This window comes from Nymphaea colorata, unplaced genomic scaffold (genome assembly GCF_008831285.2).
Source record: "Nymphaea colorata isolate Beijing-Zhang1983 unplaced genomic scaffold, ASM883128v2 scaffold0312, whole genome shotgun sequence".
In the NCBI taxonomy this organism is placed as follows: domain Eukaryota; kingdom Viridiplantae; phylum Streptophyta; class Magnoliopsida; order Nymphaeales; family Nymphaeaceae; genus Nymphaea; species Nymphaea colorata.
In genome coordinates this window covers 33,655-40,896 of record NW_022204818.1, presented here as the reverse complement: position 1 = coordinate 40,896, position 7,242 = coordinate 33,655, and the positions used below count along the sequence as shown (strand labels likewise).

Below are 7,242 nucleotides of genomic sequence, written 5' to 3'. Positions count from 1 at the left end.
CAGAACATGTAGATGTGCCTTATAGATTTTATGTCTATACATAGCCATGCATGCACATGCATATGATCACTAGTATGTAAAACTTCAAAGAATTGTTTTCATGAACCACACCGAAAATAGGATCCTACAAAATCCATATTGAGAAACAAAAATTATTAAACTAGTAATGTGCTTTGAAGGAAGAAAATGGATAGAAAAGGAAGGAAATTCACAAAACTAACCTTCCCTCTTGGTTGTGGTTGTTTTCTCCATATATATCTGATGTTATTCAGAACAACATCTATCATCCCTCTCATATTCCAATCTTTAGTGATCATGCTTGAAGATAAGTTGAGGACAGCTATTTTTTCAAGGCCAAAGTCTTCTGATAATGACTTCAATGGACATCCTCTCCATTCCAGCCATTTTAGTTTCTTAGGGAAACAATCAAATTTACCCTGTATGTGAGTGTTATTGACATGAAGCAATCTGAGATTTAACATTTTCTTAAAGGCCTTGGTGCTGACATGCGTGTTGCTTCCCTCTTTAGAGTTGAAAACAATGCCTTCAATCTTCCTTGATCCCTGAAATTAGATGAAGGAAAGATCTCATTATGACACTTGGCTAGGAAGCTTGTTTAACACATAACCTGGAAGAGCAGAACTTGTCCTAATGGGATTCAGTTAACTTTAACTGAGCCTGCATCCTTCTAGTAAAGTTTGAAGTTCAATGCCTGAAACAGAGTATAGACAATCCCAACCAGGACAAAATGAACTCAACTACTTTATTACTAAATTGTCATGAATATCACCAAGATTTCGAAAATATCATAATGTTACGCAAAACTTTAAAACCATGATAATCTCAACATCATTCAAGAACTTCAAATATGACCTATTGAAGACACCACAAAGCTAAGGTAAAATTGCAACTTGCAACATATAATACCAAAACATCTGAATATCATATCATAAAATTTTACATTCTATTAACCAGGCAACAAGGATAGGTTACCTAAAATAATTGAACAAACTCATAAGGAAAACCAGGCAACAAGGATAGGTTACCTAAATAATTGAACAAACTCATAAGGAATTCTGGGTACCTTTGAATTCAGACCATTAAGAACAAAAGGTCAGAAGTGAATGCAAGCAACAGCTTTTGACTGAATGTATTGCCATGATTCTCCTTACCATCCGACAAATCACATGGCACCAATCTCAGGTATGTTTAATCCAAATTTTCTATAATGAGTTTAAGATCAATTTCAAGACTACTTAAAAAGTACAAGAAAGAAATAAAGTTTCATAGGTGTTTCAGAGGATCTTTTTCATCTTCTTTTAGAACAGAGTTTCAATAGGAGTTTAAGAAGATCTTTTCATCTTCGTTTAGGAAATTCGAGAAGTGCATGCACTGAAGATACAACTAAATATGTGGTCATTTTGTGGCCTTTTCCTTAGGACTTTTACAGTCAACTTATCTCTTGCATTGGGAGGTAATCGTACTTCAACTATTTGATACAATATTTAAGATCAAAGAAAGGAGAAAATGGAGGAGAACTGACCTCGGCATTCTTTAACACATCCAGTATCTCATCAGGATCCCACAACCTGCTACGCTTTCCAGGATCTGAACGTCCTTCTTGTAACACAATCTCTCTGGCCATATCTTGAATTTGGTCATGCATTTCAAACTCATCTGTTAAACTGCTGATCTTAATAAGAGACTTGTGTATAAGAGTTCTAATTGTTGCAACAGGGTAAAGTCTGCTGTCCTTCCACATATGAAAGGCATTTTCTCTGCCCTTTCCCACGAAAAAGCAAGCAATATCTAGCAGTATACTCTTTTCTGCATCATCCAGCTTATCATAACTTATTTTCAATCTGCCGAATATATCTTTGTCTTGAAACTCTTGCAGCTTTCCAAGCATCTCTGCCCAGTCTTCATGATCTCTAATATCAAAAAAATGGGACCCAAAAATTTGTAGGGTTAAAGGTAGTCATTGTTAACACAACTTTCTTAGATAGTTTTTCATATTCCTTTGCTCGTTTGTCTCCCATAAAGGCGTGATAATTGAACAACTGAAGTGATTGTACTGCACTTAATGTTTTTGGTTTGTAAATTTCACTGTTCGTCACTTGGTGCTGAAGTAGCACTTCTTCCTCTCTGGTTGTGACAATTATCCTGCTTCCTGGACCAAACCAGTCTCGCCTAGCTGCTAATACATTGAGTTGATTTAAATGATTGACATTGTCAAGAATGAGCAGAACTTTCTTACGAGAAATTCTCCTGCTGATCATGTTAATTCCATGTGCAGTGCTGCTTATAGCGATATCATCGGTTTTCAAAAGGTCTCTAATGAGCTGGGTCTGCAACGTAACAAGCCCACTGGGACTTGGGGAAATTTCTGCAATGTCTGAAACGAAACTGCTTCCATCAAAAGTAAGAAATATCTCATTGTACACGGCCTTGGCAATTGTTGTCTTTCCTATCCCTCCTTCTCCGCAGATACCAATAATGCGAACATCATCTGCTTCAATATCCAACAGCTTCATCACGGCCTTTACACGAGGCTGCATTCCCACAGGATGTGCTGCGACATCAAGTGGGATCTTGTTTACTTCACTAAGAACCCTCTTGACAACAACTTGAATAAGCTTTGCCTCATGCCTGCCATGTTTGGGGTTGCAAAGCAATTATGAAATATGACAAGTACCACAGGGTGGTGAGTGCTAGAAATACTTTAATGGACTTCATTTCTGCTATATTAGCAGGAAAAGTTGCAGTATCTTTTCCCTTTAAACTTAAGCATATTGCAGAGTGCAATTATGAGTAAGCCTTTCTCTTAAGGAAGCATAATGGAACACTCGGTTCGATCGTCCAACCACAAGAGAGAGGTCACACTACTGTTTGTTAGTGATAATTGAAGGCCCATCTTTCAATTTCATGAGCCAGTGACCAGTGTCACATTTACTTGAAAAAAGACATTTTGCGGTTGGCCCAATTAATGGACTGGCCTGTTCCTTGAGCTAAGCTGAGGTGAGTTCGAGTTCCTTGATTCGTTTCATCTGAGCTCATGCTAGTTGCTAATGGTGGACTTTGAGCTTGATTTGAGTTTGAGACAAAGCCGTATAAAGGCTGAGCAGTCTCAGTTAGACCCCGCGTACCCATGTTTGGCATTTATACATTCAACACGAAAACCGCCCTTCAGAAAATCACCTTTACAGGAACGGCTGCTTTGCCAAAAGGTCTTTTTTTTTTTCTATTAGGAGGCAACATACCTCCATCTGAATCGTGCTTAAATTAATCCGGCTTTGATGTTTTTGTTCACACTCGGCAAAAGGGAGAAAAGGGGACCCCGGAACCAGTAAATTTGCTTTAAAAGATGTTCTTTTGTCATGCTCTTCATGATTTTGCATATTTCAGATGTGAAAAGAAAATAAAAAATACGATTTTCAAAACTTATTTTTTTACAAGAACGATCTTTTTGTCTAAAAGAAAATCAATTTGATGCGATACCCTAAATATTTTCATTTATAAAACATGCATGTTTGAAGTACATTATAAATTCAAGCAGTTATTTGAAAATCTGAAATGTCAAATGGTAATCTAAAAATAGGAATTTTTTTTTTTTTACAAGAACGACGCAATACCCTAAATATTTTCATTTGTAAAACCTTTTTTGGCGAAGTACATTATAAATTCAAGCAGTTATTTGAAAATCTGAAATGTCAAATGGTAATCTAAAAATAGGTAAAAAAAATTTTCTACAAGAACGATGCAATACCCTAAATGTTTTCATTTATAAAACCTTTTTCGGTGAAGTACATTATAAATTCAAGCAGTTATTAGAAAATCTGAAATGTCAAATGGTAATCTAAAAATAGGTAGCCGCTATTTATAAGTTTCCATTCCTATTTATTCAGGATGCATTTGGTAAGTTACAATTGTGATTGGAGAAGTTAGAATGTTGATGTAAAGCCTAGTTTGATCATGAAAATATAACTTTCCTTCGAGGAGACACGATTTTGTGTGGATGTTATATATATATATATATATATATATAGAGAGAGAGAGAGAGAGAGAGAGAGAGAGAGAGAGAGGGGTACCCCTGGGTCTCTGTCTTCAGATCGTATCCAGAAACCTCCCCTGCTCTCCTCAGGGCTTGCCTCCATTCCTTCGTCTTCGCCTTCAACTCTTCATCCTCATCGTGCTTCCTGAACGCAGCTTCGAATGGACCCTTGACATTCCTCACCTCCCGAGGCTCCACGTCGTAGAAGATGGGGAGCACCAACCTCCCGCACGCCACGATCTTGGCGATCTCCACCAGACACCATTTTGATTCAGCGTAGCCCTTGGAGAAGATGGGTATGAAGATCTCAGAGCCTTGAATGAATCTGAACAGCTCCTCCACCTTTTTGCCCTTATCCAAGCCCTGACTGTCTATGAAGACATTTACGCCTCGCTGCTTCAGTGCTTCGTAGAGGTGGCCGGAGAAGCCCTTCCGAGTGTCCTCCCCCCTGAAGCTCAGGAACACGTCGAAATCGAACCGGGGACGCTTTGAAGACGACGGATTCAGAGGCTGTGGTTCGTCGGCAGTCTTCCTCTTCGTCATTCTCTCCCCTCGACCGAATTGCTTCTTTTCAGAAGATTGGTTTTCCTGATATCCAGTGACCAAGCAATTGCCGTCGACTTTCGACTTTCTTGCTCGTCAACACCTTGAAAGATGAAAAACCATTAGTTTCTCTTCTCTTCTCCAAATTTATTAGCGGTATCAAAATTCACTGCGGGCTTCGGGCCCTTGATTTTTTGTTATAATTGCACTGACGAATGAGCAGGCACGATCTAATTGGGAGATGTGAAGCTATAAGGTAGTTGGTGAGAGATTATTTAAATGAAGAACAATCTTGTTGACCTTTTCACATGCATGAACAGGCAACACATCTGAATTTGATTACCTATTGCATTTAGGAAACTATTCTTTACGCTGTCGGGAAAGTTTTAATAATGCTCTTTGACCTGATCACCTTGATCCAAAGTCCACTGTTCTGTCTTTGTAGAACTTGAAAATGATGCCTACATTAAGATTTTCTTTTACAGGTTAGTTTTATCAGTTCTATAAGTGAATCATTTTGCCAATTTGTAAATTTCAAATTCTTTAATTAATCTGCAAATAATTAAATAATTCAGAACTCATTAAGAATATGGGTTGGTACTGTTAAAATGCAAATATATTCCACCACTAGTAAAAAATAACATTCTGCAAATTGATATCACTAACTGAAATTTGGGTTAATGCTCATCATAAGAGGACTAAGAACCCCTAACTTTAGGCAAGTTTGAAGTTTATTAGTCGAACCTCTTAAATTTCTGCATATATATGAATATTTGTCCATAATAGTTAGTTTTTCTGAGATCTAAATTACCTAGGCGAACTATTTCTGTTTGTTAGTGCGAGAAAAGTTATCTAACTGGAGTCCAGAAGCATCGTCGTAGTTGGTTATGGTTTTGTTCATTTATTAGGGGCAAAACTATCATTTTTCTGACTCAATAATTAATTCAACAAAAATAGTCTTATGGATGTTTTGGATTAACTCTGAAAACTTCAGTAGGTTGCTACGATATTGGAAAATTCATGCATGTTTCATGTCTATCACCAAATCTTTCGGCCCAATTTAAAAATTCCCTTGAAAACAAAAGCTTGTATAGATTTGCCCAAGCTTGACCAGCCTATGTCACAACACATATCCGTACTGGAGCAAACACAATAGGTATTGGCAGATTCAATTAGAAGTTATGCAAATTAATTTTAACGCCCAATTCAAACAAAAATTCTACCCACTGCACTAGTTACGTTATGAGAAATAAGCTTAAATAACGCTACTGCATTTCATCTACTGATCTGGATTGAAGATGACAAAGGTGATCTCATGATCAATAAGTAGATGATAAATTGACAATTAAATGGATTTAGATTATCTTTCAAATATTTGAAACCAAAAGATCATTTTACTTTTAATTTAAAAGGGCGTTTAGATGGCACCTTTTCAGTACTTGGTGATGAGAAAATCAGGTAATGTGAGACCCTAGTTTAATTTTTGACCAGTTTTTAGAAGCCAGTTTGTGTGTATGGACGAAAAGAAATGGGTTTTTGAAGTGCCTCTAGGAATCAGTGTCAGCTCAATATTGCATGGTTGCAATCACACATTGACAAATTACACTGCATCATAAATCCGTAATTGGTAACGGAAAAGGTTGCACTACAAAAAAAGCGTATTCATGGACGCGTGGAAAGCCTCCACTTCAGTTAACTTGTTTCTTCTTGCTCTTTCTTAGGGAAACCTGAGTCTTAAACTATAGGAAAATAGAACAAATAAGTAAATTTGAATAAAAGATTTATGATAATGAAAGAAAGTCCCACTCCCCAACAATGTATAAAACTTTATTGGAGATAAACACATTCCAGAATCGATATAAATCAAAACAAGGTTAACCTTGCCAGCAAATTACAATAAACAATCACATAGGCACAAAGAAACTGGATATATATGCTCTTATCAGCCATCAAGACAAACATTGTCATTTATTTGCTACGGTTTGCTCCACTAACTGGCTAAAATGGTTGGCAACAACCAGTGCTATATGTGAATGGCATGGTGTATGAACCATAGAAAACTTAATAGGGCAATGACTTGATCGATCACAGTTTGTGAGTTGAAATTGCAGACAGTTGACCCAGTACTGCCAGATGAATTCATATCCAACACCCATTCATGCCATGCATATCGAGATCAGCGCCTACCCAGTACCCACAGGAGAAGAGGTAACAAAGGCATAGGTTCGATTGAAAGGAGATCGTAATCAGTTCTAAAGTGTGTGGCAACAAACTCTTTCAATTCCACGAGCAGACACTTTTCTAAAGAGTCTTCCTTTCTATCGGCGTGCTTGCTCTTTTGAAAGTGTTGTGAAACATTGGATGGGAAACGAAACAGGATGTATGAGACTTTTTGCACGTACAACCATCAAACCTACGCTAGCCATGAATCTAGGAGCTTGGGGATTTCTAGGTCGATGTTGTAGTACCAAAAATTCTTTATAATTTTTAAAATTTGTGAAATTTTAGGTTAATACTCATATTTTAGTTCATTCAGGTTCTCTTCTTAGCGTGCCTATGGATCGCACAACTATTTTACTATTTATTCTGTTCCTTTAGCATGTAGGTGGGAATTTTCTTTTAATATAATTTGATTTTGTGGACAAAAT

General features: G+C 37.1%; 1 pseudogene; it reads right to left on the bottom strand.

The window, feature by feature from the left end:
* Positions 1-221: 221 nt before the first annotated feature.
* On the bottom strand, positions 222-4,985 carry LOC116244782 (disease resistance protein Roq1-like; annotated as a pseudogene).
* Positions 4,986-7,242: the final 2,257 nt, after the last annotated feature.